General features: G+C 43.9%; 1 protein-coding gene across 1 annotated transcript in view; it reads right to left on the bottom strand.

Annotated features, from left to right (window-relative positions):
- The window catches only part of LOC117238392 (acetylcholine receptor subunit alpha-like 1), a 145,952-nt gene extending 128,379 nt beyond the window's left edge, over nucleotides 1–17,573 (bottom strand). The window contains exon 1 of the mRNA XM_033503264.1: nucleotides 17,445–17,573. The gene's annotated coding sequence lies outside the window, so the exon portion shown is untranslated. The remainder of the gene's footprint in view (nucleotides 1–17,444) is intronic.
- Between the last annotated feature and the right edge of the window lie 2,922 nt (nucleotides 17,574–20,495).

The following is a 20,495-nucleotide window of genomic DNA, read 5'->3' as shown; positions in this document are numbered from 1 at the left end:
ATTAACCGGTCGTTCCGTGATGTTGACGAAGTATCGAAATTTCTCAACAGCGTCCGTTCAAGACTCTAAGATAGTTTCTTGGCCTGGTAAATTTATACGACTGCATACATGGCCAGGACTTTAATAAGAAGCCGACAAGAAGCGTCGTCGAAACAAACGATTCCATCTCTGTCAATTCGAAATTTCAAGTTACTCCGCGGACCACCGATGGCAGCGGAATACTTCAACAATCCGTAATCTATCATTCTTATCATAAATAACAACTATGTCGACTATCTACAAACAGCCGAACAACAAACGCCGTTTAATCTGATTTAATCTGATTACTGGCGCACTTTGGTATACAAATTTCATCGCTTATATCATCTAATACTAACACGATTCAACGTTTACGACCAATCTGCGAGCAAACGATCGACAGATCGAAATGGAGAAATCCATTTGCACGAAAATATACGAAAGGTTTACGCACCCTTTATTCGTGTACCACGCCTGGCGCATCGATCCGTTCGACGCCAAGTTGCAGTAGAGACAACGTGGCAGAAAGCAGCGAAATAGCCGATGATGGAATTAAAAAGTTTTCCAATGGGGACTGAATTAACCGCCGAGATATGCGTGTGTTTGTATACGAACAAGGAAGAACAGGAACCGAGAGAGGGAAAAAATACACGTGGCAGAGCAGATAGGAAGAAACAGTGAAAAGGAGGACAGCTGTGTATTAAGCAAATCGCGCTAGTTCGAAAACTTTGTTCAAATCGGATGTGAATTATGAACGATCCCGGCGGGTAACACACCTACAGGGAGTTTCAGCCAAGTGACGCGAGTGGTAGAGTATTTACGAGGCCCCAGCGGCGCGGCTTACTTCCATTGATAAATTTCCCAAGCTAGGCGCTTTTTGTCCACCAGTGGCTGCTATTCGCTAAGAAAACGCCGAGACTCTCGACCAGCGAACTACGATTTCCCGGAAACCCTCTAGTTGGGGCATGAATCATCCTCGTTCATCCAATTTAGTTGTATCGTGTATGCATAATGTGCTGGCGATCATGTTAGAACCCCGCAGGAGGGACGCGAATATCCCCTTTTGTGATATATACGAAGATTTTTATAGGAGGGACGTGACGTAAGATTAGGTTAAGAGGATGTTGTAACTCAGATTTGTAGATGTATATATTTTGACGATCGGAAGTTATATATAGACAATCTAATAATTGAAATTGCATACGCAATACCATGGACTACGTTTCGAATAATTTCCGTATTATTAACGTGGATCTTGAAAATTACGTCGCTTTTTTACGATATTTATGCCGGAAAATATTTCGAAGACAAAACTATGCACGAAAAAGTTTTAGTCAATATCTTCGTCTCGGTTTTTCTCATATTAGAATCACTTGCTTCCTGGCTGTGCCAATATTACCAGGACATCCTGCGTAGTGCTACTAGTTTCAACTTCAAATTCAGTGTTTTGGTTGCTTAAAGGAACGCCGGGAAAAGTTCTCAAACACAAATGAATCGCCAGCGAACGCCGTCGTTGGGGACAACCGTGAAAATGGTAGAACCGATTCAAATTCGTACCATGGCTGAAAAGAAATATTTAACTAGATTACAGAAGCTTTCACGTAACAAAGAAACCATGCTTGGAGTACGACAGCATAACAAAGGTAGTCGAAGGAAAACCACTTTTCCTTGCTGCACTTGCCTCCAAAGACTCAGACTTTCATCCGCTAAAGTGCACTGAAAAATGCACAGTCGGAGACAACCAGGCTCGCGATTGTGATCGAAAACAGTCACCGGTCCTTAATCGTGAAATTCGATTTTACGAGAAGTTGACCGACCCTACGCGTACAGGAACGTAGTAGCTCTCTTACCTTCCGCGAGCACAGAATTTCACCGACTAAGGTACAACAAATACAAAAAAAAATAATCGCTTTCATACGAGCAAACCGTGCCTTCTCGATGACTTCAACTTTCATGACATATCTGCGATATCATAATAATTGTACACCAACAATTATAAAAAATTTGACTAATTTTACAAGGGGGCGTCGATCGGAACATGAAACCAGTGCACCGTAGGCGACACGACTCGCGAGGAGGCGAGGAAATAATCTATCCGCGATATTTTCTAAAATAGATGGTGCGTCCTATTTCACGTAGCACAACGCGATATGCTGATTGCGCGAATCCGATTTCACCGTTGCGCGCTATTTCCTCAGTGCATTCGTTCGCGGTATGCAAAGCAGATGTATTTCGGTAACCATGGGGGACAACGATTTTTTCAAAAAGTAATGCAAAATTCCCGAGAATGAAAGAACAAAATCGCGTGATGACAAAAATAAAATCTAGGGTGTGACGCGTATGCGCTATCAAAAAGAAAAACCGAACCGTGTCACGCTCGACAGGTCCGTAACGCGATACATCCAAAGCGAAAGAGGAAATAAATATGAATGCAGAGACCATTAAAACATGCGTACTACACGGAGAATAGAGAAGTGAGTATGACTTTTGGATTACATTTTTGTTTCGTTGCGTTTTGAAAGGGGGCAGGAAAAATCGAAGCCTGAAGCCTCGCGATATGATCGACGAATACAACAACGAGCAAACGTATTTGACCGGAGAGAGATGATTTTGCGCGGTTCTTCTCGCTGATTAAAATTTCATCTAGTATTGTGATGATCATCTAGTATAACATAATACAATAGAACAAGCGACTGATATTATGTGGGTTAGTACTACGTATGCAGAAACTTCACTTTTCTAAGACAAAACGTAATTTATTTAATATTCTTCGGACAGAAACATTCGTAAAATTGTGGACGTCTTGCAGGATTCTATTTCTATGTCACGTAATTGTATATTTTATCTTTGATTAATAGTTCAACGCGTTAGCTGGGCAGTGATCGAGTGTACTAGATACGATAAACGAATATTTAAGAACTTTGCGAGAATATTCTGTCCGTCTGACTTGTTCGGAATTGAGATGAGAATGCTACTTTTTTGTTTGAAAATAGCCCGAACAATCTGAATAAAGAAATTCGTACAACGCTGTGTCTTACTATAAAATAAGCGAGTACGTGTGCATGAAGAAATCAGAGGGGATGAACGAGGATCGCGATTCTTATAAAATGAGCAGCAGAGAATCATCCGACAGCCGACATTTCTATAGTTCATCAGGAAAGTCTGCCACTTTCTTATTCTCTCGAATGGTTCCCGTTCATTCCATCGCGTGAAACCCGCGCAAGACTGGGTGCCACGGTGATTAACTGGCACAAAAATTCAAACCATTGAAGCTGAATGACAAAATGGTCGGAAAGAAGATGAAAAGGAAGAACATTCAAGAGTAGAAGAAAGGACAAAGCAAAAGTACATGAACTTTTGCAAGTTTCCTCGAGATCGCTGATTTTTCTAATTGTTTTACACGAATTCAGACTACTCTGGATGTATGCTCACTTAGTGAATTTCTTCCGTTATAGAAGAGATACGGAGGGAAAGATAGATCTTGAAATGGATGAAAAAAGTCCAAAGAACTCGATTAGAAAGTAACTGTGTCTCTGTCAAAGCTGACATATCCGTCGATATCCGTCATGGAATTTATCCAAACAGAGCATCCGCTTTTTATCGGAGGGAAAGGTAATTTCCTAAGAAAAAGCGTGGTGTCGGCGACATCGCGGGGAAGTTTCGCGACGAGCTCCGAAAATAGATGACGGGTTTAAAGATCGACGGCGATTTATGAGAGAAGATATCGTGGTTGCCGAGTCGATATCGAAAAGAATGCTTCCGCGTGACAACGAATTCACTGGGCGGAAAAATGACAAGAATTTTCGGGATCTGACGTCCCTTCCAACCAACCCTGACGAATTTTTACGACCGTTGGAACCTGCCAAATGGAAGAAAAGAAGCCGAAAGTGTAGCCGTTTTATTGGACCGGTGCCATATTTTTTAATCTAGCAGAGTGTTTTTGCCCATTCACAACGAATTCGACCACGCTCGTTCGTATCACACATCCGCGAGGATCCGGTATCGTATTTGGAATGAGTGACGAGCAGCAAATACGCGGTCGGCCAACGAACGATTCACTGGAAAATTGTTGTTCAAAATTTGGAAAGCTTGCCATGGATGTGACGCTAATTCCGACGTTAATGACGGGCGTGGCTCGCGCGACATCGCAAAATTCTCATCGTTCGACGACCCGAAACCCGTTGTTATCGATAGTTTTACAGAGAAATGATTTTGCACAATCGCTTTTCAAGCCTGGCGTACGCTGAGATTTGATCCTGGTTTAACCGCATTTGGACGTCTCGCAGTACCAATTTATTTTAGAGAGAAAAATATTCTTCTTTAAGAAGGCACTGGTACGTGAAGCGATGGTTAACGCTAATAACTTGGGACTTGATCGTGATACCGCGAAATGTAAATAAAAAGGCTGCACACGGTGGAAGCGTTGCTCCCTTTAATGCAAATTAGCTACCAAGATGTACACGGTTGCAGAAATTCTCTGGAGATTTTTGTCAAGAAGACGAAGCACGAGGGACGTGTCCCGTGGAGAGAGATGAAAGATGACTCCGGAGTCGTGGAACTCTTAAAGAAACAAGAGAAAAACTATTTGAATGGTAACTTGGAGCGAGATCCAGTTGGTAAATGGAGTTTCCTTACACACTGGACTTTCGAAACTTTAACAGGCTCATGGAAAAGTCCTTGTGAAAAGTTTCTTCAATGTTTCAAGCCCGATGATCAACCTTCGAGGGCTATTGTGCCCTCAATGCAAACATGCGGGTAATCGAGAATAAGATACACCGATCGAACTATCCTGTTTCGCCCGATGTCAATCCCCTGCCATTCGAAGGAACACGATTTTTAACGTCTAAAAGATACAAGTCCTTTTATTAGATGAAATTCTATCACGATTATTCAAATTATCACTCTGGTTTATTTATTTCTGATTATGGTTAAATTACTATAAACGGTAATTACATTACCGACGTTGCTATAACTATAATATTAGGTTGTCCGAAAAGTGTCTTTCTTTTACAGACCCGTCTTTTACAACGATGCATCTTCATACAAACATGAAACCTAATCTGTCGAACGTTGTGATCTTTATTTTGACAGAACAAAATGGATCATACGTAATTCGATAAAATAATATAAAACGGAAAATCTTGTGCATCCATTATTTCCTTATAAAACGAAAGAAATTTTTCGAATGACCTAATACGTTTAGCAAAATTATACAACTACGTTGCTATAAGTATTAGGACGGCTACCCGTTACATTTATTGGAGAACTCTGATAAATTTTACTTCGCGCCATAAAAGCGAATGAATGAAATTACAATAACGCGAATAGAGTAATAAAGTTATAATGAAACAAGTAAAAAAGAAAAGTCGTGAGACTCGTTCTATTTCATCTAAATATCAGCAGCTGTCCTAGTATCTACTATTTTAATTCCAAATTTCATTTCTATTAGAATAATATCTGCGCATAGTATCTTCCATGATTTTCAGAGTATTCAGTGATATAAATAGTTAGATTTAACGAGTGTAATCGCAAAAAAGATGGCAAAATAAATAGTTAAACATTGAATGTTCGTATTCTTTCTTAAAATCTCGTCGCATTTCGATTTCCACGAAGAATTCTACGTCAACCTGTGTTTTTCGAGGTTATTCGCTCGCGCTATTATACGGCTGCGTTTACTCTGCCGCGTTTAAAGTACTTACTTTCTTCCTATGGCGCGGACGTTGAGCGCCGGATTTGTGGGCCACTGCGCTGGCTAATTCCCTTTTTCCGTATCCTTCGACGGCCTTCTATTTCCAACCCCTCGAATCTTACCCCTCTCCTCCATATCAACCCCCGAAAATAGCTAATCTTTTTTCCTTCTTTTATTTTCGGCGCTGTCCGTTTATCTGGCTACGCGCCTTGAGTTTTCTATTCCCTCGCTCTTCCAGGCTGCTACTCTGCTGGACAATGGAAAAACCGTGCAATCATCCGCGTTTTGTTCGCGATCGAGCCCACGAGTTTTGTTATAAATTGCAATTACAGGAGGGAAATTGAAACCGACGTTCCTCCGCAAGGCGTTTGTTCGTTCGTATACGATGAAATTCTGACCAGACCGCGGAATTAAACGCGATGAACCTTGCATCGAAAAATATTTGATACACAGCGTCGGCCTAAATTCGCGATACTAATGAAATCGCACAGGCTACGGTTCACAATGAAACGAAAATCAAGAATAACGTAATTGCATTGGAAACTTCATCTACGAGAAAATCAAGTTCAACAGCGTGATACACGTACACTTGGCAACTTTTCAAATTAAATTGCAACGCGATTAATTTATTCTTGATTTTCCTTCTATTTTGGCCCATCTAATCTTCTCCGCTATCGCTTGTAACACAAATGTAGACCCACACTTTACGGAATAAAGAAACGGTCCATTGGAGATCGATCAGGTATCGATTTTTGATCGTTTATTAAAAATAATTCAAGGCCTGAAACAGCCCGCTCGATGGCCATAAAATCTCTTTATAGCGAGACAAATGGAGGTCGTCGTACTTAACGAGCACAATTTTTTGCAGCTCGTTTTCTCCTCTTTTCTGCCCCCTTTTTCCGTCCCTCTGTCATCGCTCAACCGGAAAGCTTTCTTCGAGCGTCCAATGAACCCCGTCGATTCCGGGGCGTGGAATAACAATCTAGACGCGTATAAAGTTTCGAATCGTTAAGCAGTTCGGACCACGCCATCGTCACGGCGAAACCATAAGCGGTTATCGTCTACCGTGGCCCGCCATTAAAACCACGCGGTAACTGAATTCAACGACCGAAAGTTTTCATACCCGCGGACCTTGGTGTACTAACAATTAGAAGGTCGTGACGCGTCCTCGCATCTCTCTTTAATTATTCTCCGTGTTTCGTTTATAAATATCTGTCAGAAAACTGAAACACCGCTAGCGAAAAGTGAGTTTGATGAACGCAAGTCGACGAAATATACGCATAACATACAATTCAATCGCAAATCAATGCTGTCAAATCCATTTATCGTTCATAAATTCTAAATTATCACATTCTAATCACGATTAACGATAACGAATCGTTTCATATTGACAAGGATAAAGAGCCTCGTACATGCAACAGAGTAAACGATTGAAGAACGAAAGGGAGATAGTAAGGGTTGAAATGGAATCAGAAACATATTCTCGACAATTTCAGGAGGCAAAGGATCCTTTAAAGCGTTTGAACACGCGCTCATGATTTAGTGTTTAACCACGGGATCAGTAATACGGGAAGCAGAGGGTAAAGTCAACGAGAAGCGAAAGACGGACGAGCAGAGATCTATGCACGTGCGTTGCAACGATAACACGATTGAAAATTCTGAATGAAAGTACAGCCACGCTCAATCTTCCCGATTAGATGAATATAAATGCGTGATACTCGTGTAACCGGAGAAATTAGCAGCGAAGGTAGCATTTATTATTAAAAATGGAACTCCATGTTCTTTTTATAGCGTTGTCAATATTTGCGCGTTAATACTCCGACGGTTGCACCGGCGGCGGCCCATTTTAATAAAGCAACAACTTTCTACGCGCAACACCCAATAATGTCGGTCGACTCGTTTTATTGAAGCGCGATCGCTCGATGATAAACAATAATCGAGAATATCTCGTTTTTCCTGTCTATCGATCTACGGGGGTGTCCTGTAACAGGTGGTACAACGATGACTTTCCGCAACAGCAAATAAATTGAAAATAACATGTGAAAACCTTTGCCGTGTACGCGCGATTCTGTTTTCGAGAAACTCAATTTTCAAAATATCCACCGGCTGAAATTAGCGAAATTGGAAATCGAGAGGAATGAATTTTGAAGACGAACATACTTGCGCAAACATTCGATTATTTACAAAGTGAATTTGCTCGGGAGGCAAACACTGCTAAATTACTACAATGCTGCGTCAATTTTAATTCGCTAATTTTCGCCGAGGCTTCGCACGAACTATTAACGTTTAGTAAAATCGCCGAATATCAAATACGAATTCGGTCACGTTGATTCTGAGAAAAAGTGGTGTCAGAGATAACGCGATATCCAGGTCGGTAAAAACTGTGTAAAGTATCACGGTGAAGCTTCTATTTAAATAACAAATCAGCCACGCAAGTACGGTGACGTTATTTCCACCGGAGATTCTCCAAGGCAAAGCACAGCTTCCGCACATTACGAACGAACACCTGTCAACGAGTCCATAATCGAACTACCTTTGATTAATTCCATAATTCTTATCTCTCGTTGATACAAAAAATATCCAGAGGAAATCAGACGATGTCGAGTAATGGTGGAGAAATCTCGTGGACGATCGTCAAGCTGAAACTTCTCTGTTAACAACTGTTTAAATGCTTCATGTAACCATGCGAAGAAGTAGTTCACGGTTTAAAGTCACCACTGGACAAGCTCATTAAAAAATAACAATCGCACAATTTCGCCGGACGAGTGTATCTTACTTTTAGCGCGTCCCTCGTGCATCATTCACGAATATGCACCAGTCAGCAGCGTGACCGAGTGGTTTGCAGGAGAGAGAGAGGCTCGCCACAGGCTGTTCTGAAATTCTTATTTTCTAATTTCCTTGCTTTCCCCGGACTCGGTCACCGCGGTGATACGTGCTCCCTACCCCTGCCCATTTATTTTCTTTCTTCTTCTTTTTCGCCAACTGGCTAACAACACATACGACGCTTAATACTCGCCGTGGAGTGGCCATGTTACGGAGGATGCATGGATGAAATTATTATTGCGAAACATTTGCATTACAAAGTGATGTCCATCGGTGTGCGCGGGTGGCCGGTGGCAGAGAACCGGCGAAAGGAGAGAAAAATGGAGCAGTGCCGTGGATACGGGTTCTCTTGGCCTCGGAGTGCAACACTGCCACTTCATAGCGAGGGGCCAACTCGGTCGCTTTAACCTGCATTCGCGACTGCGCCGGCAATAGCCTCGAAATGAAAAATGCAGTCTGTGCATACTTTCCACGACCGGATGAAAATCAACGTCCTCGATACAACCGCGATCAACCCCGTCTTTATAGATTCTTTGATCGTCGTTCGTTTGTCTACCGCCGATATCCTGCGTTTTACATCGAATTCTTGTAGGTATGCAACTATTGTATTAGGGGTAAAGATACCGCAGGAGATGGAAAAATCAAACTACCCTTTTTTCATTTCCTGCAAGACAAACGTTTCAAGAATGTTCTCTCCAAATCCTGCGAACAGTCGTTCGTCTTTATTTTTGCACGTTTGTCGCGTACAATTAAAGGGGAAAAGACACTGCAAGATGCCAAAGAATCAATTTCTTTTGTCACATTTCTTAAAAGACGAGAGTAGTTTCACTAAATTTGGTGAAGCATCGATCCTTCGATCGGTTAAAGAGACGACAAAGTATCTAATGATCTCTCGTCCTTAAATGTTAGGATAAACGCAAAAAAGAAACTGTTAAACGTATGCCAATCGCAAGCTAAGCACGTGGCGATAGAAGAATTAATTTGTATTCGCTCTAAATGAAACAAATTAGAATTCAGTAAAAAGTAGGCCACAGAGACAGCCGAAAAATGGCACGCAACCGTTTAAAACAAACGTTTCGCACGGTGAAATTTAAATGGCAGAGAAAACCACGCAATTTCACAGCGCAATGTATCGCAACCAACGATACTAGCTTCGAAAGCAGCTTTAACCTGCAGTCACCACTAAATCGGTACTGACCTCAAAATGAAAAATGCAGCCTGCTCCGTACTCCCGTTTTTCTACGCGAGGATTAACCTTCTCCATCAGACGCTAAAACATGTCGCAGATCTCTGAGCATGTTACCGTTTGCTCGGCATAAACGATACCATGATCTTTCCTGCTGATTGCAAGAATTTCAATCGCGAGTTTTCGCTTTTCTTTGCAAGCTCCCAAATCCAATTCTCGCGCTTTTAACCAATTCGCGAAGATAAGTATCAGGCTATAGATCCAAAACAACCAACAGGAGAACAATGTAACATAACCAGATATACGGTCGTTAGAGTGAAGTTTGTTGTAATACGTGATCAATTTCAGTAGTAATAAAAAAAATTGTACTGTACTTTTAATATATCATTTAATAATATTTTAAATAAACAATTTAAATTTCACATGATATTTACATCTGTTGATTCCTTAAGGAAATAGTAAATGTTTCTTCCGATCGTTAGTTAGCCATTAATTCGTGTATTTATTAAATTATTTAAATTGACATTCGTTCGTTATTAACATTCCTTGTCGATAATACGAATCGACTAAAACTTGCATGTGAAGGATAGTATGCAATATTTACGAATCTATATTTTTTCTCCCATCAGAATAGAAAATGATTAGCAACTGTAGATCGCGGTAGGACGTTTCAGCAAACTAAACGGTTTGCATGTAATTCGCCACATTTCGTTATGGGGAACTTTTTAACGATTTACATCTGAAAATAAACTACTAAATGCGCTATGAGAGACGTAATTATCATAATTCTATAACGCGCTTATATAATATCGTGGACAGAGTAATATGTAATACGTAGAAGTTGAAACAAAAACTATGAACTTACCATGAGCAGTACATTGTAACAAATAGAAATGAGAAAAGTTAACTACATGTATTTAAAAATACCACAGAATTATATATGAAAATTGTCATTGTCCGTAGAAATTTCCAAGAAGACTTTAACGTACGGTACGTCACTTGTTTCGTCTGAATTAAACAACCATATGCTTCCCCTAAAATAAAAGCAAATTTAAAGCAAAAATAGATACATTGCGCACTCGTAAACAGTTAATCTTCGCTCTGGTAAATAATTCCGTGTCTGTTACCTATCTGGAAACCTTAAACCTTCTATCGAAGCGAGTCTCGAGACGGCATTTACACAACAGGAAGAAAACGAAGAATGTAACGGTGTGTTGTCTGAAAGTTGCCACCGCTTCGCGTCACGTTCGACGAACGAACGGGAAGTTCGCGTGAATAGCACGTAGCCGCGGCTATTCTTTCCCTCGGGACAATGGAAAATTGGATCCGAACTCGTAAATTCGTGCAAGCCCTACCGAATAAGCTCAATCTTTTTTAAGAGGAACCGAAGGTCGAAATAATTAAAAGTACACTGGCAATTCGTATAGAAAATATTGCCATGATTTTCGACGATACAGACGGAAGTAACGGATAATGTGAAAGTTTAGCCCGTGGTATCGCGAGTCTTGCGCGAGCAACGCGAATTTGAATACCCGCATTCAGATAGCGGTTCGAGTGCATCGCTCGAGAGCGATCGATAAAAGGAGGCAAGGAAACGAAGCGCTATGTACACATACTCGACTCGTTAAACAAGCAATTTGATGATTTCGCGGCGGAGTTCCAAGAGCTCGCCATTTCCCTCGTGTTTTCGCGACTTTTTTTTTATTGGACGGTACAGCGATCTCACGAGCGAGTCCCAAGTTCGCATTTCACGACATACACCGACCAGCCACGTTGCGAGTTCGTACGAATTTCGAGGAATCTGCTGGTAGTTGCGCGCGAAACACTTTGGCTGGCCTGCGCTGTTACTTCCGGCGGAAACGTTTGGTTGCCTTCGGCCATTTCGATCGTCCAACACGAGTGAAATGCGGCGTGCGTAACACTCGATACCAAAAATAACTACGTTTGGCATGTGCACGTTTAAATCGAGAATTAAATATTTTCGCGGACGTTTAATAATCTTGGTCGCGTATCTCGCTAATTATAACGTCAACACGTTAAACTATATAGACACATACAGCCGTACATACACGTACATACGTACGAATGTAACGCGGTGAAATTTAATCATTGGAAAGGTACCTGGAAAATATTGTTATTAAAATAATTGATTGGAAAAATGGTGTACGCTTACACAGCCGTTAAAGTCCATTCCATCCCGATGGGTTGAGAGAACAGAGTACGTACATATAACAAGATTTTCGGGAAACGGGAACCAGGTGAGATCGAAAACGAAAGTTTATCGATACCTACAGCCACGCCCAGTTTCAAATGGTTGTGATTTTGACGCGGATTGTGTTAAACTAAACGCCAACACGATTTGCAAACAGCATCAAATGTTTCGTTACCGCGATGAAAATTTCTACGTTATTGAAACCTCGTCACTTCAAAACAAATCGTGAGATTACAAATTTAAAGCATGTACGACCAGTTTATGGCTGAACATTCAACGTGGTATCGAACAAGTTGCACGAGAAACAAACGGTTTTGAACGGAAAATAAGCGAAATAGTAGGGAGCCAAACAAATTTTCTACAACCTGATCCACGTGATTAAAAAAAAAAAAAAAAACTGTAGGTAACAAGCGTCAGTCTGTTGGTCTGTTTGTTTCGTTTCAGGGCATGGAAAAAATTAACGAAACCCCGTTCCTCTGTCTGCAGGACAAAAATCCATCGGAATATCTCGGTTGAGTTAGAGCCGCCGCGTATTCCAGCATCGCACTCTATCACTCAATTACGTTCGAGTAAGAAAATGGAGCAGTGCGGTGGGTGCGGTTCACTTGGTTACGTGGTAACACCACCACTTCACAGTGACCGACCAACTCGGTCGCTTTAACCTGTATCCCTAGCTGCACCAGTCGCTACCTTCTAAGTTAAAAAAAAAAAAAAAAGAAAACCGATAAAAATACGCCTCGATTATTAATTATTGGCAGCCTCGTTTCCCGTTATTAAATCACCCATATTATCACGCAGGATCGTTTCCTCGTTTCAAAGAAGCACGGCACGATACACGACTCAGGTTTAACGAACGTCTCGCGATATTAGTTGCGACAAAATCTTGCAATTATAATGAGAAATTATATTATCGCACGGGAAAATATTGACGACGTGCCGATAAGATTTGCGGAACAGAATTACGTCGCGAATACGTTTCAAAAATATCCGAGAGGAAGGGCAAATTGATTGGCGATCGAGCTGGACTCCATTAATTTCAATCGCGTCAAATTCGGATTTCATTGCACCTTTGTTCTGTCCGATCCATGCGCTAATTCTACAGCTCGTTCTATGTATAAAGATAGTGAGCGTAATTCGGCATAATGTTGCTTCCTCGATCGAATTGAAATACATAGGAACTCGTTACTTAGGTCTTTTACTATATAAATCCTGTACAATAGTCCTGTCTTTCCCGCCATATTTATAAGTAAGAAGGTGAAAGAAACAAACGAAATTCATCCTTAAGAATACTAATTTCGCGATTCTATCCGGATGAGAAATTCAACGTCAACTTTGTGGAACCGCGAATTATACGGACGATGAAACGGAAATTCGAAAGGTTTCAACCCGGGGATGCTCGAGGGGAAAAAAGAAGAAAAGAGGATAGAATCGTAGTCGTTCCGGATTATACGATAATACGGCAGTGTTAATCTAGTGAAATAGAAAATCGAATGGAAGAGCAAGCGATAAAAGTAGGCGTTACAGGTTGGTCGCCTGCGTGAGCAAACAGCACGATCGTAGAAAATTCGAAGCCGATTAAAAAATCATCGTAAATTCGACGTAGATTAGCCGGAGTAGGCCACGAGTCGCGAATCGATTCTTTTTTCCTTTCTTCTTGCTCGTCCCGTACTGGCTCGATTTTTATCTGCTGGTTGCCAGCCGGTAACCTGATTAAACGCTCCATATAACTTAACGGTGGCTGCCAACCTACGGAATATCTGCTATCTTCGATTTCATGTTAAAACATACGAATGAAAATTGACACGTTCCACGTTCACGGAACCTGGTCAACCGATAGGGCTTCCTAATTCTGCGTTTCTGCTTTTCTTCCTACTAATACGACAATACAATTATTATTAACGCGTTTTATCCTACACGTTGACATCTAGAAATTCGTTACGATAACAATTAACGTTGGCTAAAAATTGTCGACTTATCGAGAAAGAAAGTAACCCCGTTACGAAAAGCTGTGAAATTGAATGAAGCGCGTGCTTCAGCGTATTTCGGTTATTCGCGAGGGAAGATCCTTCTCTCTAACACGATTCCATAGTGAAGAAACACGAATGGATGACTTTTTGTACATCGACCTGGTATATAGGGTGGAATTAATATTCGCGCGGTAAAAGGTGGAAAGTTTGAAGAATTAATTCCAAGCGCAGCCGGATAGTTCAGCGTTTTCCCCGCGAAATACCTGGCATCGGGTCAAAAGAAGAAAGGAAGTTTCACGTCACGCAAAGAACCTTGGCGAACGTGACGAGCCAACGGGAAATCTGAACACCGCAGAGGTGCAGGCAGATGTTAATTCGAATGTAAATTTCGTCCCTGTATGGAACCATGACGGGTAGATCATAAATTTGAATAATATCAATATATCCCGGTCGCTAAATCACGTTCACGTCGTGCCTAGGCGAGACGATTGACTGACGATGACAGTCCTCTCGCCCTTAATGGTGTTTCTTGTATCGACATTTTATAATTCCCATCGTCGTTCTCTGAAAAAGTTGCATTCTTACGAAACGCTTAATCATTTTGTAACTGAATAAACTCAAATTTTACTTGTAATTTGCCAATATGTAGAGATACGAATGCTATTCATTAATCATTTTCTTCCAAATACATCCTTTACGTCCCACTTAATTGTGTAGGATTAATCATTTTGACCGCTTCTCCGTTTGTAAGATATGCCATGAAGAATAGAAAAACAATGGACCAAGCAATGTAACGTATTGAACGAATAAAATCTACGGTTGAAGATTTATACTGGAAAAAAAAAAGAAAATGAAAAAAACGATAAACGAATATCTTTCGTCGCGGATATACGATAATACCGGCTTCTGAAAAACCGATGTTTCATCGAAAATTGAATGGTAACGCGCTAGGATAGAGTGCTTTAATCAAGGATTCGCCGATAAAATGACATCGAATCGGGGCGCTGCGGAAGTGCCACCACGTCAGCAGGTTTTGACCATTCGCTATTCCTGCATATCTATAGAGACCTGAGTTCGCCTGACACGCCAGGAAGTGTCAGGCTTTATCCGGAAACGTCGCGGTGACGATGAAACGCCCCTCCACCCCAAAACGCTGATCGAACGCTTTCGATCCCTTTAACTCAGGCTATCGCGAAAATTTCAAAATCACCATAGAATTCGAGTCATTGTTGTTTCCTAACCGGATACGACGCATCTTGCTCGTATATACATAATTCTGACGCGTAGTATCGAAAACCACTATATCAAGGAGAAAGAGCAATAAAATAAAATGGAAAAAGAGAATGGATTTGTTTCACGAGCAATGAGATTCATGGACATCCGAACGAAACATTCGGGCGCGCCATCAGCTCGTATTTATTGGTCGCATAAATGTTCGGTGGAACGTTTGCACGGTAGATTTGATGGACATTCCGCGGATAAGGTATAGAAATTTCGATGAGCAGACAAACGGCGATAGAATTTGTCAATGGCAGCAGCGTGTTGTTTTTGAAAACAACACACGACGGTAGGGGAATTTGTTTACGGTAGCAGTTAATGATTCGCATGGAAAGATCGATATTAGGAGAATGACGGGTGATTGGTAGCGCGATCGGTAAATCAGTCGCAATAAACACCGTTATCGACGATCGTGATTCAAAATGTTATCTTACGATAACACGAACAAATGAGAGGATTAAAGCACGTTCACCGAAGTATGGCCGGGTTAATTTAGCAGTTACAACGGGACACGCGCGCGATCCCGTTCGCCAAGTTAAAACACGGTTTACATTGCAGAGGAACGTGCTGTCAATGGACCAATGAAAAATACTGTTCCACAGATCGCGCGTCAATTCACGTCACACGAATACATCGCAAATATTGTCAGCAAAGCAAACGGAAATTTTAATCGTGACGGATTCGCACGTTCAAAAACTATCTGTTCGACGGCTGTGTGCAGCCGTGTCGCGTCGTTTTCACCGCGCAACGTCGCAACTAGGAGAACGGAGCCGCAACGAAACAGTGGGAACGATGGTTTCTCGTTTAAAAAATTTCGCTCGGATCCTTTCCATTTAGAAGTTGACAGAACGTAAAGTATCAATAAAATATCCGAAAGGAACGATATACCCAGAGGGAAAAGGATGCACGAGAGAAAGACAGTAAGAGAGAAGGGGTGGATGGTGGGAGAAAAAGAGGAAGAGGGAGAGAGAGGGAGAGAGAAACTGGAGGACTACGCCCAGGACCACGGCACCCCTTGAAAGCACTCCGACGTTTTCGCGCGATTCCATAGGAGCTTTCGGATGGCTTTCCTTGGTAAAAGTTCGAGAGAGGAAGCAATTTATTCGTCGTCTTGGGTAAAGACGCGCTGCAAATAAGAAAAAATATTTCCACTCTGTATTTAACTAGGATTTCGAGTCGATCAGTCGTCAATCAATTCGTTTTCCGAATTAATTTCTTTCCAACGAAACAGAAAATGTCTTTCTTTCTTCGCCTATAGTGATACGATATTTTTACGCTTTCGCTTTCGAGTCGCTAGCGTATACGTCGATCTTTAATTAGAAGAACGGCAGAGGAAGCTCCTTAGCGAACAGCAAGTACCTACGCGAAACGCTAATTTTGATTTTTCTTTGGAATGGCAAGAAGAAATGTTACCTTGATCCGTGCACATAGTTCTGTTAGATTTTAAGATTGGAGTTACAAAAGCGATTGCACAGGCGGAGCGGTAACCGGAACGGTCTAAAAGGGAGAGTCCCGAAGAATGCGATTATTTGTCTATCAAACGAGAAAAGTTACGTTTTAACGTTCCACCCTATCAAAGTCGAGGGGGAGAAGAATTTAATTATACGCTTTTGTTTTACTCGCGAGGGCGAACACGTGACAACAATAACACTCTTAATTATTCACATCGACTAATTAAATTAATTCACACATGCGTTCTGAACATCTCACGACCGTACAATTGTCGCGAAATTTCCGTCGTCGCGACTTTTTCATTTATTCGTGGAAATGGAACGCTTCTGGCGTTTTGCTATTGTTACATTAAGGGTAATTGCTTCGCTTTGGACATTGTAAGGGGTTCATTGACACGTTCCAGCGAGGACGATCATATATTTCTACCTATGAAAATAAAAAACAAAACAAAAGCTGAAAGTTTGATCGGAAGAAACAATAACGAAAATATGTTGTACGAAGAACGTAAACACGTACGTAAATATACATAGTCAGCGTCATTCCATACGCGAACAAAAACATGGTAAATTTAAAACGTTCGCGAGAAAGGCTGTACTCTTGGATTGAATGTTTCCAAGACGAACTAAACAAAACCATTATTAAGAAGATGACTAAAAATCCGAGTTTAAAAGGAGAGTAGAAATGATCGAAAAACACGGACCTGAAGAAGATGGGCGATGACGTGTAGAGTCGGTTAAACACGCGAGGCTTAACGAGTCCAACGTGACACGGTGCAAGTGGAACGTCTAAAGAGAGAAATGTAAAATAAAGTAGACTCACGTTGCTCTGCCGGCGGGTGGGCACATTGCCCGCGGGCGTCGATGAGGAGTAACGGTGAAGGACGAGCTACCGTATCCCAGGCTTACTGTGTAGGGAGCACGAGGACTTGGTGCGCCGTGCCGATTTACCCGCAGCAGTCCCCAGTCCTCGTCGCGTGGCCGTGGCGCACCCGCACATATCCCCCACGTACTCGACGTCGTGGTCGTAGTAGCTGCTGTCGCCGGTGCCGTCGCCGCCGCCGCCGTGACCGTCGTCGCGTCGTAGGTACTCGTCGTCGTAAACGCGTCGCGCGTCAAGCCAAAGACGTAACCGCGGTTGTCGTCGTGGTCGTGGTCGTGGCCAGTCACCGGGGGACCGTCACCGAGACGCGCGCGAATACCAGCCCTCGTAGCTAGCCGAGAGTCGACCGCACTGCGGGTACGCGGCTATCGAAACGAGGAACCGGCCGGCCGGCACTAGCAGACCTGCTAACCCGTCACACGAGGGATCGGTAGACGGCACACCAACACACCAACACCCACCAGAGGACCACGCAGCACCACCGATAGGTAAGATAGACGATAATAGCCCCGAGAAGAGATCCGGACGGCACAACAACAGCACTGATACTAACGAGTAACGAGACACCGTACGACACGCGTTACCTACGCGCTACCAGGCCTTCGATGGCCCGAGACCGTACGAGCCAGCTACTACAGCACCGCCGTCTACTACAACTACTGCCAGCATGAGCGTACGAGCTAGAATCATCATCAACATCGACTGCAAGCCGCTAGCGATAATAAGCTTTCCCTTCCCCATCAGGCTCGTCGTTGTTTTCATCGACTGCGTTGTTTTCCTCTGCGATACTTCTGCCACGTTCTTCCTCGTCGTCTTGGTCGTACTCGTCGTAATCGTCAGCGTGCTGCGAGTCGTTGAGACCGTCGTCCTGATCACGCTCGAGCCGTTCGTTCGCAACCTGTTCGTTCTTTTGGGCGACGATGCGTTCGTCATGGTTCTACGGCAGAAATCCGACGGTACGATCCAACTTGCCATAACCGGCGGGATCTAACGGCTCCTACCAGCCGCCAGCTCCACGACTGCGGATTTCGGCCTCCTCCGCCTCCTCTTCTGCCTGCTTCTCCTCGTATCCCTTCGACACGAACTTGCACCTTACGATGCGATGCGACAACCACGATCCCGATTCGAGGATCCACCGGATCGCTGCGAACCACCGCGACCACGACACCCTGCTCCTTCCTCCTTTTCCTCTTTCTTTTCTTTCTATCCGACCAACTTTCTACCGCCCGCGGACTCGAATCATTCGCTGGCGATGATACAGCACGCGCGGCAGCCCGCATAAGCGGCGACCGCCTCTTCCACGAGGCTGACGACGATCATTCACCGCTCGGAGCACCCACCACTACACCACTACCACCACCACTACCATCACTATCGGCCACCGCCACCCTGAAGCCACGCTGACCTCCTACCGACTTTCGTCTCCTCGACACACCTTTCTCTTCCTCCTTCCTCTCCCTCTCTTCCACCTTTTCTGTCCGTTTCTCCGCGATATATACGTACATACGTGCACCGCGTCTAGCCAACCAAACGGAAGGCTGCTATTTCAGCCGTGTCGATCGTTTCGACTAGCCTCCAACACCGCTCCGACTCTTTCATGATTCTTGTTCTCGTCGTGCTTTCGACTTTGCTCGTTCGTGAAGAATCCCACCGCGTTCCACGCCACCGTACTCTCACCACACACTGCTAACAACAGTAACGGCAGCAGCAGCAGCAGCAAGAGTAGCAGCAGCAGCAGCAACAGCAGCAGTAGTAGTAGTAGTAGTAGTATCAGCAACAGCAGCAGCTTAGCCACCGAAATCTAGCGTCTCCTCACCGCGAAGCTGCGCTGCCTCCGTTCCTTCCGTTTCCTCGAATACGAATGCTGGCAGCTGGCTCGCCGTGTTCCTGTTCCCGATCCCGTTCCCGTTCCCGTTCTCGTTCCCGTCACCGCACGTACGTCTGTATATGTGGCCGTTGCTCCGTTTCCCTTTAGATCTTGCTGGCGTGCGTGCTTACGCGCGTGTACGTGGTTAGGCGCGTGTCGATCAGTCACAGTAGAGTCAGTCACTTCACTCACTCACTCGATGCGCGCGTTCTCTCGATCCTTGCACCGCTGCGGGTCCTGCACCAGGGAGTCGTGTCGGTGCAGCAGGCACTCCCAGGACGTGTCTCTCTCTCTCTGGCAATGTTCCGACCGAGCAACCCACCTTAGCACTGACGCTCTGCCCGTTCCGAGGGTGGAAAGAGGAGGAGGAGAAGTGGGACGGGGGGGTGTTGTGGCGAGCCGTATCTCTCCCTCTTGCTTGCTCTCGTTCGCGCATTCGACCCTCTTCGCTCGTTCTTCTCCCTCCTGCCGTGCCCGCCGCTTCTTCTCTTTCGCTCGTTCGCCGCCTCGCTCGCTATACTCGACGCTTAGAGTCTCTCTCCGGTTAGAGCCCCACCGCACAAGCCACCCTGCGCCCCGGGAGCCAATACCAACCCATGTGGAAGCCCCGACGCGAGACGCTGGCGATGACTTGCGAAGTCGACCGAACGTACCCGAACCGCCGCCACCCCTGCGCGTAACCACCGCCGCTCGCTGCTATCCTCTCTCGCTCGTGCTCGCTTTCGTCCTCTCTCGCGCGATCGTGTACAACGACCGTGATCCCCCACCAGCCAGGTGCCGCCCCTGAAAGCTTGCGAAGCCCGCAAAACACGACGCGCGGCCATGTGGCAGCACCGACAGGACCGGCTACGAAAAGCTCCGAACTATTCCGAGCTTCCACGAGCCTACCCCGAGAGAACGCGAGACCATGTGGAAACCTCGAGGCGGCGACGCGCGGACAGACTTGTAAGCTACTCCGTTCTTCCGTCCTTTCGTCCTGTTCGCTATCCAGATTCATAGCGAATCAAAAGCTTATCCAATCGAAACTTTTGATAGAATGGAATCTCGATTCTAGATAGCTTCCCTTAAGCTCTATTTCTCTCTCCCTCTCTCTCTCTCTCTCGTAGCGATGAGAAACATTATTG

This window comes from Bombus vosnesenskii, unplaced genomic scaffold (assembly GCF_011952255.1).
Source record: "Bombus vosnesenskii isolate JDL3184/JDL3185 unplaced genomic scaffold, Bvos_JDL3184-5_v1.1 scf7180000013492, whole genome shotgun sequence".
Lineage (NCBI taxonomy): Eukaryota > Metazoa > Arthropoda > Insecta > Hymenoptera > Apidae > Bombus > Bombus vosnesenskii.
Note: the sequence above shows the minus strand (reverse complement) of the source record. Positions and strands in the feature narration are given on the sequence as shown.